The 13,606-nt window shown below is 40.3% G+C and overlaps 1 long non-coding RNA gene across 1 annotated transcript in view; it reads right to left on the reverse strand.

Annotated features, from left to right (window-relative positions):
• Nucleotides 1–3,123: 3,123 nt before the first annotated feature.
• LOC129736672 (uncharacterized) overlaps nucleotides 3,124–13,606 on the reverse strand; it is a 70,011-nt gene continuing 59,528 nt past the window's right edge. The window contains exon 5 of the long non-coding RNA XR_008733626.1: nucleotides 3,124–5,918. This is a non-coding gene — a long non-coding RNA (uncharacterized LOC129736672). The remainder of the gene's footprint in view (nucleotides 5,919–13,606) is intronic.

Genomic DNA, 13,606 nt, shown 5'->3' on the forward strand with positions numbered 1-13,606 from the left:
TTGGTGAATTTTTGGCCCACGTAAGTTCAGTTATGCTCACAGAGGGGTCAAAGTGATGCGATGCCCTAGGACAGACGAGGCAGACTCCAGCTGGGTAGCTCCTGAGTTTACGTGGCAGCTGTGGCAGACATGGAAAATCTGCTGATGTGCTATAAAGTGACTGGTATTTGTAAACTGTTTGCTGGGTCATCTGTCTTCTTCAGTCTGCAAAAACACTAGTTTTGCAGGTGAAATCAATCAAGCAACATCTTATTGAAACATCACTCACTGCAACATGGAGGGGGGTTTCATCTTCCTGTGACTCAACTTTCACAGACATTGATAGGATTGACTGTTAGTGACTGACAGTGATATCACTTCTAACTCAGGATTACTGAGAGTTGTCTGATCTGAGTGCCAAACCATGTGTCTTATGGAGAACTAATGAAGGATTTAACTGTACTTCATCCAAGAAGGGCCACGTGTGGCTGCTGGGTTCTCCCCAACCCACTGTCTTTGTTTGCCAGGCTCCCACAGGCAGAGTTCACACCTGCAGACTACGCGTGTGTTTTCCCGTCTTTGAACAAATGAATAGGAATGAGAAAATTATTGCTGAAGACCTTTGCCTGCTTTTTATCCACTGTGTCTCCCAGATGACAGTCCTGACTCAAAACTACAGATTCACTGGATGTGAAACAAGGGCAGGCAGCCTGTGTGCTGTGTACTGCTGCTGCCCTGTATGGTGTACTTCACCTTTGGGGTTGTTTGTGGCTTACCATGTACAACTCCTGCTGCAGAGGAGATCCCAAGCTAGGGAAGGGAGGAGTTGTCCCCACCTTGCTGCACATTCTCCAGCCCTGTCTCAGGGTATGAAAGGCTGTGATCTTCTCCCCAAACTGGAGGTGTTCCCTGTTGCAAAACTGGGATAGAAGCAGACTTGCACTGGTATAAAATGTAGCTGTCATCCAGGAGCTGAGCATGTCAGTAGCCTTTCCTCCTGCCCCTCAGTGCTCTACCAGCAGAGGACAGAAGCACCCATCTGGAGGGATTCAATCCTTTAGGGGCCCCGAGGAGTCCCCCATGTCTGGGACTCGTGCTTAGTGCTGGTAAACCTGTGCTCATTCCGCTTCCAGGCTTAAGTGCTGCCAATGGCACTGGGAGCACAGCCACTGCGAGCCCTCACACACTTTGGTCAACTCACTGGCTACCCTTGGAGTGGGCAGTGGGAGATGGACAGCATGCTGGCAGCACCAGAACCCTCAAAGGTGCCTCTATGGATATAGTTCATGAGGACTCGGTCTGAATGTTATAATGTGAGCGCTCAAAGGTCCTAATACAAAACAGTCCCTCATGACCACTGTTTTGAGTGCAGCAGGGAAGCTCTCTGACATAGCACAAGCCAGTGACTGATTTGGCTTGTAATCATACATTACATATAATTTTTTAAATAAAAAAATGAAATAAATATTAAATAAGATATGTGTAGACATATATGTAGACATACATATAATGTGAGTATATATGTATTTATATAAATATAATATATATGCTTTGAATTATACATAATCTGTCTACTTACTTTTAATTATACATAATCTACCTACTTAGAGAAGTTACTGTAGAAAGCCATCCTATGGGATCCAGTCTGGCATTTTTCACCTTGCATATGAGCTTTCTCTACACAAACTTGCAGTAAAAATAGTTTCAAGAAAATAAGTCCTGTAGAAAATGAACTTCAACATTCCTTATCAGCCACAAAACCCTTTCAGCAGTTTGTGACTGGTTACAGGTATCGACAGAATAGTTTGATGCTGCACAAGAGGTCACACAAGATTTCTGATAATGACATTATACTGATGAAAACAGGGCTCAAGATGATCTTTGTGGTACTGTTGTTCAGGGGACTAGAAATGTGCATGCTATGCCACACAGGCACATGTGTATTAGGATGAAAGGGAGAAGCATCCAAAGAAAAGAACAAAAAGCTGTTGTCATTTAACCTGATTATAAATCAGGGACATGGCAATTCTTCAGCCTGCTTCTCTTAAGGTGGCTAAAAGTACTGTAGGCTGGATTATGTTCCCCCCTCATCCTGTAGGGAGAGGGGTCTCTGGAGGCTTGCTCTGCGCAGCCCACATGAGGGCTGTCCCCAGTATCTCCCCCTGCTTGTGAGAGCACAGAGGCTGTGGGCGGGTTGTCCATTTGCACCAGTGGTGTGAAAAATAGGGTCAGACTGAGAGGGATGATAAGCTAGTTTGCAAGAAGGATGTAACACCCCATCAGGCTTTCCAACAGTTGATTCTACCCATCCCCACTAGATGAATCAAGTAACCACTGGAGTTAAAACCACTGAGTTATCCCATGAGCTGTCGGCCTCATTTGAATGTGCTCTGTTATTTAAATGTGAACTATAGCATATCTCATTAAGTTAAAAGTGCTGGTTTGATATTAGCATATGGGTGGGTTGGAGGGGAAACGTTAGGATTTTTGGCAGGGGAGGTTTTTACTTCTGAAGCTTGTTTGGAGGGAAAATTGTCCCTGAAAGCAAAGTTTTTGATTTTGGAAATATTCAAGTAAACCATGTAAATGTCATCACAGGAGAAGCCTTGTGGATTTAAAGCTCTGTGTGCAAAAGTGTGTCTGGCTATCAAATCTTTCTCTTAAGGCTGTCCAACTAGCAAGACTTCACAGTGAAAATCTTCTGTGACAATAAACCCCAAAATTCACACCCCACACCCCCTGCCCCTGGCCTTTTTCTTTTCCCCACAGCTGTAGCAAATGCTTTGTGCTATTTATTCTAGGGAGGCTCCTTCTTCCACATCCTCTCCACAGCAGGAATCCTGAGTCATGCTTTTCTAGGTGGAATTCTTGGAATCACCTGTCCTGATGATTCAGGAATGGATCTCAGCATAAGCCTTTGTAGGACTTTTTTTCATTATTGTGATATCTGGAAACACTTTTTTCCTGGGAAAGAGTTGGTGTGAATACATATCCCATTTAAGAACTTTTCAAAAGAGCTTCAGAGTGCTCAAGTGCCATTTCACCATCTTTGAAACATCTGAAGTTTTCATTTTAAAATTAAAATTTTAAAGTAATTTATTCCCACCCTCACCCCATTCCCACTCCAGTTGTTCACATTTGACTGTTGATTGAAATCCTGAAAACCTTTTGCTAGGTAAAATGCCATCTAATCTGGCCAGTGCTATTTACATACTAAGATTCAGGCATGGAAACTTACTTGGCTTCCAAAAGATCAAGTTTTCAAAACATGCCAATGGTTTGCATAGATAATATACATACTATTATATATAATAAAATAAAGACAATATGAGGGTAATGTTTGTTCTTATATGTTAAAGGTCTTAGATTTATCTTTTTTGACTGTGATGAGCATCCTCAGGCTGAAGTTCCTATAGCAAAAAATGCAAACACAAAAAAAACCTGTGTAAAATCTGAAATCCTAAAACAGACAGAAAATTGAAAACAAACAATACATATACAACTTGGTCTGAAATTCATAAGGATTTGAGCTATAAAGGACAGTGTAGTGGTTTGACCCTAGCTGGGCACCAGGCACCCACCAAAATTGCTCTATCACTCAACCAGACAGGGGAGAGAAAATGCAATGAGAAGCTCATGGGTCAGGATGAGGACAGGGAGATTACTCAGCTGTTACCATCGTGGGCAAAGCAGACTCAACTTAGGGAAATTACCTTAATTTATTACCTTTCAAATCAGAGTAAGATAATGAAAAATAAAACTAAAAAACTCCTTTTGCCACCCCTCCATTCTTCTTGGGCTCAACTTCACTCCTGATTTCTCTGCCTCCTTCCACCTGAGCAGTGCAGGGGGATGGGGAATGGCTGTTGTAGTCAGTTCATCCCACATTGTCTCTGCCGCTCCTTTCTCCTTAGTGGAAGGACTCCTTGCGCTCTTCCTCTGCTCCAGCATGGGGGTGCCTTCCATGGGAGACAGCTCTCCACAAACTTCTCCAACATAAGTTCTTCCCATGGGCTGCAGTTCTTCCTTAACTGCTCCAGCCCTTCAGGAACAGGCTGATCCAGCATGGGTCCCCCATGGGGTCACAAGTCCTGCCAGCAAACCTGCTCCATTGTGGGCTTCTCTCTCCACAGGTCCTGCCAGCAGCCTGCTCCAGTGTGGGCTTCCCATGGGGTCACAGCCTCCTTCGAGCATCCACCTGCTCTGGTGTGGGGTCCTCCATGTAAGCACATGCAGGTGGTTATCTTGCTCCACCGTGGACCTCCACGGGCTGCAGGGGCACAGCCTGCCTCACCATGGTCTTCACCATGGGCTGCAGGGGAACCTCTGCTCCGGCACCTGGAGCCCCTCCTGCCCCTCCTTCTGCACTGACCTTCGTGTCTGCAGAGCTGCTGCTCTCACATAGTCTCACTCCTCTCTCCAGATGCATTTTTTTTGCACAATTTTCCCCCTGCCCCCTTCTTAAATATTTTATCTGAGAGGCACTACCACCATCGCTGACAGGCTCAGCCTTGGATAGCAGCAGGTCTGTCTTGGAGCCAGCTGGCATTAGCTCCATTGAACATAGGGGAAGCTTCTAGCAGCTACTCACAGAAGCCACTCCTGTAGCCCTCCCTGCTACCTAAATCTTGTCACACAAACCCAGTACAGTCAGATATAAAACCTGATGTTCCATAACCTATCACAGGTTCAGACTTTACAGCCATGGCCCCAGCAGCACTTTTTGTTAATCCCACTCCAACTTTATCAATAATTCTGTCTGAACTACATCTGTAAGTGCAAAATTCTTTGAAGTCTAAAACAAAATTCAGCCAAATTGTCTCTGGGCAAATTTCTGTCATCACAAAGCTCCAGGGAACTGATTTAAAGTCAATAGGAGCTTTTAATGAACAAGAGAATTGGAGTGGCAGGGGGCATGCAGGAGCAGTCTGCTCTACCCTTGTTCCTCGTGCATTATACAGTACTGCATTTGTGCAGTAGGCAGGAAGGAAAAGAAGGAGCTTAAAAGAACACCCACCAAAAGGAGAGTTAGCAAAAAAAGGAAGAAGTGACAAAACTGCTTGTCCAACTCGCATTATGGATAGGACTGTAACACAAGAGCAGACGTGCTGGGCTAGACCAGTATCCATTTTGCCTGTTACACTCTTCAATATTAGCCATTAGTGGATGTTGATGTAAGTATATTAAAGAGGCATATACCGAAGGCAGCTTCACAGAGGTGAATGAGCAAAAAAGTCCACCAACTTCACTGCTAATATATTGATCAGAACGTTGTAAATGCTGCTGGCATTACGCCTGTGCTTTCTCTGAGCTTCTGTTTGTGGGTTTTTTTTTCTATTACAACTGAAACTGAGCTGACAGTGCTGCTGCAGACTGGGATGATATTGTGTCCACAATAGAAGTAGTGATGGTAATAGAATAGCCTACAGCTTCTCATGCAATGACATAAGCATGTCATATGCTGTATACAGCAGAGACGACTTCATCTATCACACAATTGCAGTTACCTCTAGAGTAGAAGAGGGGAGCCATTTAAAGGGACATAACACTACTCCCTGACTGAGGACAAAACCCAAAGATTATCTACTAAACTGAAATTATGCAAGAACTGTTAGGTATATAGTGGTTTATAATTTCATTCTGCTTCCACTAAAGTCGGTTTGACTATTTCAACATGAGCAGAACTAGGCCTACTGTAATTTCTCAATAGAATTTTGAGTAAGATATGACAACTAATACCCTAACCGTAACAAAGAACACTACAGGAGAGGCTACAAACTGTCAAGATCTTGGAATGGAAAATTCTACTTACCAGTCCTTGCTGAGAGGCAGTTATGGGGTGCAATTTCCTTGTGCTGGATCACCACAACCTGCTTTGTGTCAGGTTTCTTGGAAATTTGCCCACCCAAGTACTGATTAGGCCTGACCTTTCCTGACATCTGAAATTAATCAAGAATGCAATTAAATGGTGTTAGAGTATCTATAAGGCAACCATTTGAGCATGTAGGTTTTTAGACATCTGATGTGTCTCAGGAAAAAGAATTACTCCTTGACAGGTAGTCACTGAAAATTGTAAGTTTTAAAGCTATTGTTTGTTGGATGTACTTACAGAATGACCAATAAGCTCAGAATTATAGCTGAAAATTCTGTGATGAAGCGTTGATGAGAAAGATACTTTTCCTCTGAAGATACTGAGTTATTGGAAGTAAACCTTCTGCTAGACAGGGCCATTTTCCATGGATTAGACAGAGCATGAGTTTGTTTAGAGCAATCCAAAGTCAAGTCTCATTGAATCAGAAATGAATTTTGACTTGGTGTTTTCCCACAGAAAATGCAGTCGCTAACTGCTTGCTGCTTATATCTTGTTGAGCCAAGTAAGTCCTAAACTGTTGCATTCAAATAACTATTCACCACTGCAAAGTGAAAATTTTTAGAGATATCTCCCAACTAATACTACTTTTCAAGTTTTTCCCTTAAAATCTTAAGTTGAGAGCAGGCAGAGAAACACAGGTGGTTTCCTACGGCCCTGGACTGGCACACTGACCAATGCTGTTTTGCTAGCTTTCTATAAATCTGTTAGTTTGAATTGTCTTGTCTATATAAACTGAGATATCTGGCTCCTTAGGGACAGGCAGATATATATATACATTTTTTTTTTCTAGGTATTTGCACATGGAGAGGTTCCTGGCCCATACTGCTATGCAGAAAACTAGCAGGAAAATGTTTAGTGGGTAGAGCTACATTTTAAGCAGTTGCACCTCCTAAAAGCAAATCAATATTTGTTCTGTTTCTGGTCTTTGATAGTTCCTTTAAGCCACAACAGAGCTGCAATGCACAAACAAAACAGACCACAGTCTCTTATCATTGCAATGGTGCTCTTATATGCTACTCTTTAAGGATAACCAAGGCTTGCTGCATCTCAAGAGAGATCCTACTGAGGGAAGAATGGCAAATTAAATAGCTATTTTCATTGCTCTAATGGCAAATTCCTGATTTAATTTCTTTCTCTCCCTTGAAATGAGAAGTTGCAAGATTTAAGTTTGAATACAGTACTCCTATGTCCTAGTTGTCAGTTGGATGAAGAGGGCTCTTTTTTGAAGCTGTTGGTTAAATATCAGAGTGCTGCCTGAAAAATCAATAGCTAAGAAAACAGCTTTGAGAGATTGCCAAGCTTGCAAAAAAACACAAAAAAAACAACCACCAAAACCAAAAACACCCAACCCACCAGAAGCCTGCTTTCTTGACGCTTCCAGCTTGCTTCTGAGGCCAAAAGCTATGGAATATATGATGGCTTTGGGCTGCCTTTCTGAACCCAATAATAACTTCTAATAGCTTGGGAAGTTTGGTTCAAAGCTTCAGTAGTGTGCTTGAGTGCCTGCAAGTTAATATTAGGTGTGTACCTAGTAACACAATTTCTTCAGTTCTTTGCTTTGTATGTATGCTTCAAGAGGTTGTTTGGGGTGTTTTGTTTTGGGTTTTTTTTCCTTACATTCTTCTAAAATTCAAGCCATCAAGTTTCAGACCTGGCTGAAATCTGGCTATAATAATTCAGCTATAACAGGTTATACTACTTACAGAAACATTTCATTGACGCAGCCCTCTTCCTGTTTTCACAATAGCCTAAATTTTTATTTTACTTTTTTTTAGTAGTTTGGAATGCCAAACACCCAGCCAGAACACATTTCTACCCATGTGGTATTCCTCAACTGTTAATTCCACTGTATCTTTGCTTATTCACAATTTATTATATAAGATTAGTAACCTAAATCACATGGCACTGCTCCTACTCTTTGACTGGATGATGGTGAGTGCCCTATTGAGGCACCAATACCTTATTTGCAAATAAAATAAGTTGTCACTTAGAGAAAAGCCAAACATTTGTGTGGGCAGATGTCCATTAGCACAAATGTTCATGGATTAATCACCAAAAGGGGTGTGAACACTTTTGAATAGAAAAGCAATTTAGAATTCATGCAAACATTTGTGAGTAACTTCCCTAGCTTTTTTTTTTTTTTTTCTTAGCTTAGAGAATGCCTAATGTTTTGATGTGGGACTTGCTGATTATTTCAGTGCAAAATGGAGTATTAGAACTGAAATACGAATTCAAGTTTCACTGACACATTTACAAGTACATTTGCTTCGTTGGACTTTCTAATCTATTTATTGTAAGAAGAAAGCATTTTACAAAGCATAGCCATGCGCTGTACAACACTATTGCAGCCCAGTGCAGAAATGAAGGACTGTTCTGGGACTCCCTAAACTGATCAAACAACTTCTGTTTTCAGATCAGCACGTCCTTTTAAATACTGTATGTTTTAGTGGTATATACACATTACTTATTATTTGCAGATGGATGTATTCTCTACAGTGTTTAATAAAGTGATCGCCATCATTTTAAGCTACTCTTAGCATACTTGTTGAGCATGCATTACCTCAAAGATATCGTCTGTATATCATTAAATGAAGTTTTGTAACAGAAGCTGAGAGCTCTACCTGTGATTTATAAAGAAAATGTTTCTTAAACATGCAGCTTTGTGGAAACAAGGCGCTCACACTTGCAAGACATAACAAATTACAAAGACCCTTCAAGTTAAAACTGTTGTACTAGTTGTTCATTGCTGATTAGATAGTTTGTTACAGGTGGTTCTCTCCCTACTGTAGCCAGAGCAAGCTGGAAAAACAAAACTTATTACACATACTTTTAACAAAAGCAGATAAACAAAAAAGCTGCTTGAATGACTGTGAACATCAAAAAAGGAGCTTTGGCAAAACTTAGATTTGTATGAGAGCCTGTGAATCGCAGAAAATCAATTACTTGGCTTCTGACACTAATATTTTGAAAGGCAGTTTGTGAGTATTAAGTGCTTGATACTTGAAATAGAAAAGATTTACTTGGAACTAAAGGTACAGAATTAGATCTCTAGCACTGGAGTTGCGCTTTTAAAGAAAAACTAGTGCAGTTACATTTTAAGTACATATCTTACTATAATAACATATCCATTAGTTATAAACACCAACTGCTCTTCAAGCACAGCTGTTTACAATGATAACATATGACCTGACCTTCACAACAAATCCGTGTATCTTAAAGAAGACCTAATGCTTCACAAATTATAAATGAGAAAAGGAAGTGTGAGGTCTGATAAATACTAGGAACTTTTTTTTTTTTAGCATATTACTCTCCTTCTCTCTCCCCCCTCCTTTTTTTTTCTCTTGCATTATTTCAATAACTAAAAAAGAGCAGAAGAGTTATTACAAAATCTCAGAAGTCTTGTGTCATGTGCATGTCTTTCCCTTGTCTATGGGTATCATCAGTATGAATTTACTTAAATTTTCTCAGCAATAAAGCACCATTATAACCTGGTAGTACGATTTCCTATGATGATAATTTCTATTGCAGTGAATAAATTCTGGTCCTCTCTTAGGGAAAAAAATGACACCTGCTAAATCATAGGCAGGAAACCACCAGTGAGAAAAACCCACAGCCTAACACACACTTCTCAGATCACATAGCTGAGGTGAGCATCCTGGACCCATGATCAGAATTTAGGGATAACTGCCCTATGGAGAAAACACAGAAACAGCTATGTGACAAAAACCTTTGTCACTGATTAAAGACAAGGAAACAAACAGCCTCTCCACACCCTGAAGGTGCAGTTTTTGAGTAGAAATGAGTGAGATAAGGCACACCAGAGTTGCCTTGTGAGATGCAAACCTGACAGCTGGCCAAAAACACAGTAAAGAGGAAATCAGATTGCAGGATGCGACAGACGTCCCTGTCTTCCACCCTCGTGTTACTTTTGGCATGATGGTTTTGTTTCTTACTGATGAAGCCCAGTTGTAGTAAGATATACCTAGAAGCTATCATTCCCCATGTCTGCCTCTCCATCCCCCCACCAAATCCCACTGTCAGCAAAGGAATAACCACATGCTGCTTCACATCTGATCTTCTCCCATGAGATACTTATACCTGGTAGGAAAAGGGGCTAAAGGAAGAAAAATAACACACTCTCAGGAAATAAAAAATACAAAGCTATCTTTGGCTGGAAGGAACAACTTTCTATTGCTACACACAACAGTGAGAACAGAAAAAACGTTAGTTTATCATATATAGTTGTAAGACATTTAAATGCTGACCTGCAGAGGAATGAGGGATGGGAGACAATAGAAGGTAAAACAGGTTAAGTATACATAGCCTTTTAAAGTCTTCCTGAATTGAAACATCACACCCTAGTTCATCTAATTAGCTAGTCAGACTCATTTTAGTAACCTAACAGAGATGCAGCTTTTTTTTTTTTTTTTTTTTTTCTTTCCCTCTAATAACAGCTCACTTATCTGATACTAGTAAGAGCTGTGAGTTTCTGTTATTAATTGCCAGGTAAGAGCAGTGCTGTGCTGCCTACCTAAAGTGCTGGGGATATTTTTCTCTCCTGAGGATGGGGATCAGCGTGCATCCTCGAGCCATGCTCTGTGAACCAACAGCTGCAGCATATCATGAAGGGCAGCAGCGTGCTCACAGCCAGCCAGCTCCTGTAGGCAGCATGTACCTCCAAGGGTCCCCAGTGTGAGCCAGCTGGAACCAGTTGTTATGTTAAGATGGGAGCTTGTGTTTAGCAGTGCTCTTGGGTTGGGGCACAGGCGCTGAATGAAACACAATCTGACTCTGAATGATTACTGAAAACACATGGTACTGGGAGTAAAATGAGCTAAGGAAATATTCTGAGTGGAAAATCAGAGGAGATAAAAGCAGATAAAATGCCACGGTTGAAACTGCTGAGAAATGTTGCAGACAACTGGGGATGGTTTAAACCATCCTGCCTGCTGAATCTGCTTGCAATGAATAGGGTCTATGTAACTTTGTATACAATAAAAACTGCTGCTGAAGCACTTAGTTTTTTGCAATAGTTTTCAGGCCACAAATGAGAAGGACTTTTAAAGTGAGATATTGTCTTATTTAGTTGCATGAACAAGGAGTATAAGAATGTAATTTTGCAAAATTCTCTGGTGGATATGGGAAGCAAATTTTAACACATTTCCAGGATCTTATGGTGTTAAAAAGCATCTCCTTGCAATCGCAGGGCAGAATTATATTTTTCACAGGCAGTTCCTTCACTTTTCCTAATTTTAAGACAACTATTTTTATTTACTAAGTTGTCTTCTAACCACAGAAGAGCAGAAGAAGACATTAGGATTGCACATGGCTGGGAAGAAGGCTTTGCTGTCCTCCTGTGAAACGTACATTTCATTCTATCCAGCTTGTGCATCTCTTTGAAAGAGTGAACTGCACAGAGAAGCAGTACACAAAAAAGTTGCTTGTAGGTCTTCAGAGCCACATAGAGCACTACATAAACAGGTTAATCTGCCAGCTGGAGTCTTTTGAGGGGAAATTATTTTAGAGACTCATGAGTGAGCTTTTATCTTGCGAATCAGGAAACAAAATATTGATCTGTTCTGTGTCCATGGGAGAAGATTTCCACCTAGAAGCTGTTCAGGGAATAACCAGAGGACTTTTTGGCATTAGCTGTGAGGGACACTGTGTGCACACCCAGCCGCAGCCTGAAGTCTAAAATGAAACTCTATCCCTAACATCAGAGCTGGCCTGTGCATTGTTCTGACCTGTCATTTGATAAAGGTTTGGGATTTTGAAAAGTTCCTATTAAGTATTTGTCTTGAATGATATTCCAATAGTGAAAATGCTTTATTATATGACTTATCTTTTTTGATATTTTAGTGTTGCTATATTTCTTCTCCTAAAGAAACTGTTCACAGGGGTTTTTAATGTACTAAATACTATAACATCTCATAAATTCTTCCATTCTGGCCTATAAAATGAATTATTGCCTAATGCAAGTAACATGTCACAAACAAATCTTTTAGTAGAGACGGATGCTTAAAAAGCCTAGGGTAGCAGGTCACTTTCAGCTCTGCAACTAGATTCTGCAGTAAGACTGACTGCAGTATAACAACAAAATTTTGAAAACTCTTCAGATGTCCAATTGCTCTGAGTACTGAGTATTTAGGTGTCTAACTACCTTTATAGAGATGATTCTACATGGTTAGGCTTTTGTCATGGCACAGAAATTCTTGACTCAGCATTTCTTAAGTTGCATGAAAGATAGTAGTTGCTTTCCTAAAGAGATACTATCCCTGTCAGGCTCTGAGAATGTGGAAGCAGGAAGTATATTCAATATTTGATTCACTGTGCTTTTCTGGGGGAAAGAAAAAAAAAGTAGTTCTCAGGATCTTTTGTACAAGAAGATGGTGGTTAAGGTTACACTCCCACAGCTCATAGGAAACCAGTGGGCGTAAATCATACAGTTGTTTTCTGGCTTACTGCCACAGACAGACAGGTGGTTCTTTGCAGCCCTAAAAGACATGAGGAAATTGGCTTATAATGCTGGATATAGCTCATAGCTTCGTTAACATTTCTTTACAGAAACTGCTAGGTAAAGACCTGCATAAAAGATGAAGATTTTATATATAAATAGATAAATAAATTGGTTGATTTTCCTGTGAGGCAGCTGTAAAAGTAGTATTGAAGATTTTAACAATTTTAAATAACACAGAAGATAAGACAATTTAACCTATTCAGATTTTACAAGGAAAGAAGAGTTTCATTTGGGAGATAGAGTTCAGAACCCTGATGCATCATGATCTAAAATCTGTTGCAGATGATGGATTATTAAAGGGTTAAATGAGTGCTAGCTAAATTTTGCCTTTCCAGTATATCTGGGATTACATTTTACTCCATTCATTCTTGCTTTCCCCAGGGGAATTATCTGTCCTTCTGCTGCTTCAGCCAAAGATTTTCCCCAAGCTGTTTTCTCACTAGCATAATGGTAGAAGGCATGATGGTGACTTTGTCCAAAATACACCCTCTTGGCTGTATATTCCCATCCTTGGGCCCTGCTGTGCTGCCCCTTCAAATGATGTAACAGCGCTTCACTTCCTGGGGTTATACACTCACGAGAAAGTATGTGCTGGCAGCTTTTCTAGCAGCCAGCTGAAAATATTAACCACAGTTTGAAGCTTCTCATTTGTTTCTGCCTAGATATATTGCTTTTCACTTGTGCATGTAGATTATCTGTGCTATATATTTACGATGACAAATATACAAGAGTAAAAAATAGAATGCGTGTAATTAGTTGAACATGGGTTAAAACTGTTACGCTACTGAAAGGTCAATGTTGCACTGAGATAGTGAAACATGATCTATTTTTCACAAGTTACAATTCTGATGACTGCAAATTTATTATTTACTGATTAATTTGGTGTGACAGAATGGGTGATATCATGATTTGATAGCAATTACACCATTTGACAAAATACTGAACCTTTGGAAGAGATGAGTCTTGTTCTCTCACACAAATTATTCTTCTGAGTACAAGTATTAAATCTCAGTCAATACCAACAAATACAATACTTAAGTAATGAATTATTATCTTCCCTCTTGGGGAATCAAAAGGGGAGAGGGGAAGTTGTTTAATAAATAACATGTTTTACCACTAAAAGCAATAATTGTAGGTGGAAGCAAGCCAGCTACTAACTGTGTTCCTTTCTCAAAATGCAACACTTTCTGTTGACATTTCAGTATTTAAGATCTTTAGATTCTGTTATCCTTGTACAA

This window comes from Falco cherrug, chromosome 8 (assembly GCF_023634085.1).
Source record: "Falco cherrug isolate bFalChe1 chromosome 8, bFalChe1.pri, whole genome shotgun sequence".
NCBI lineage: Eukaryota > Metazoa > Chordata > Aves > Falconiformes > Falconidae > Falco > Falco cherrug.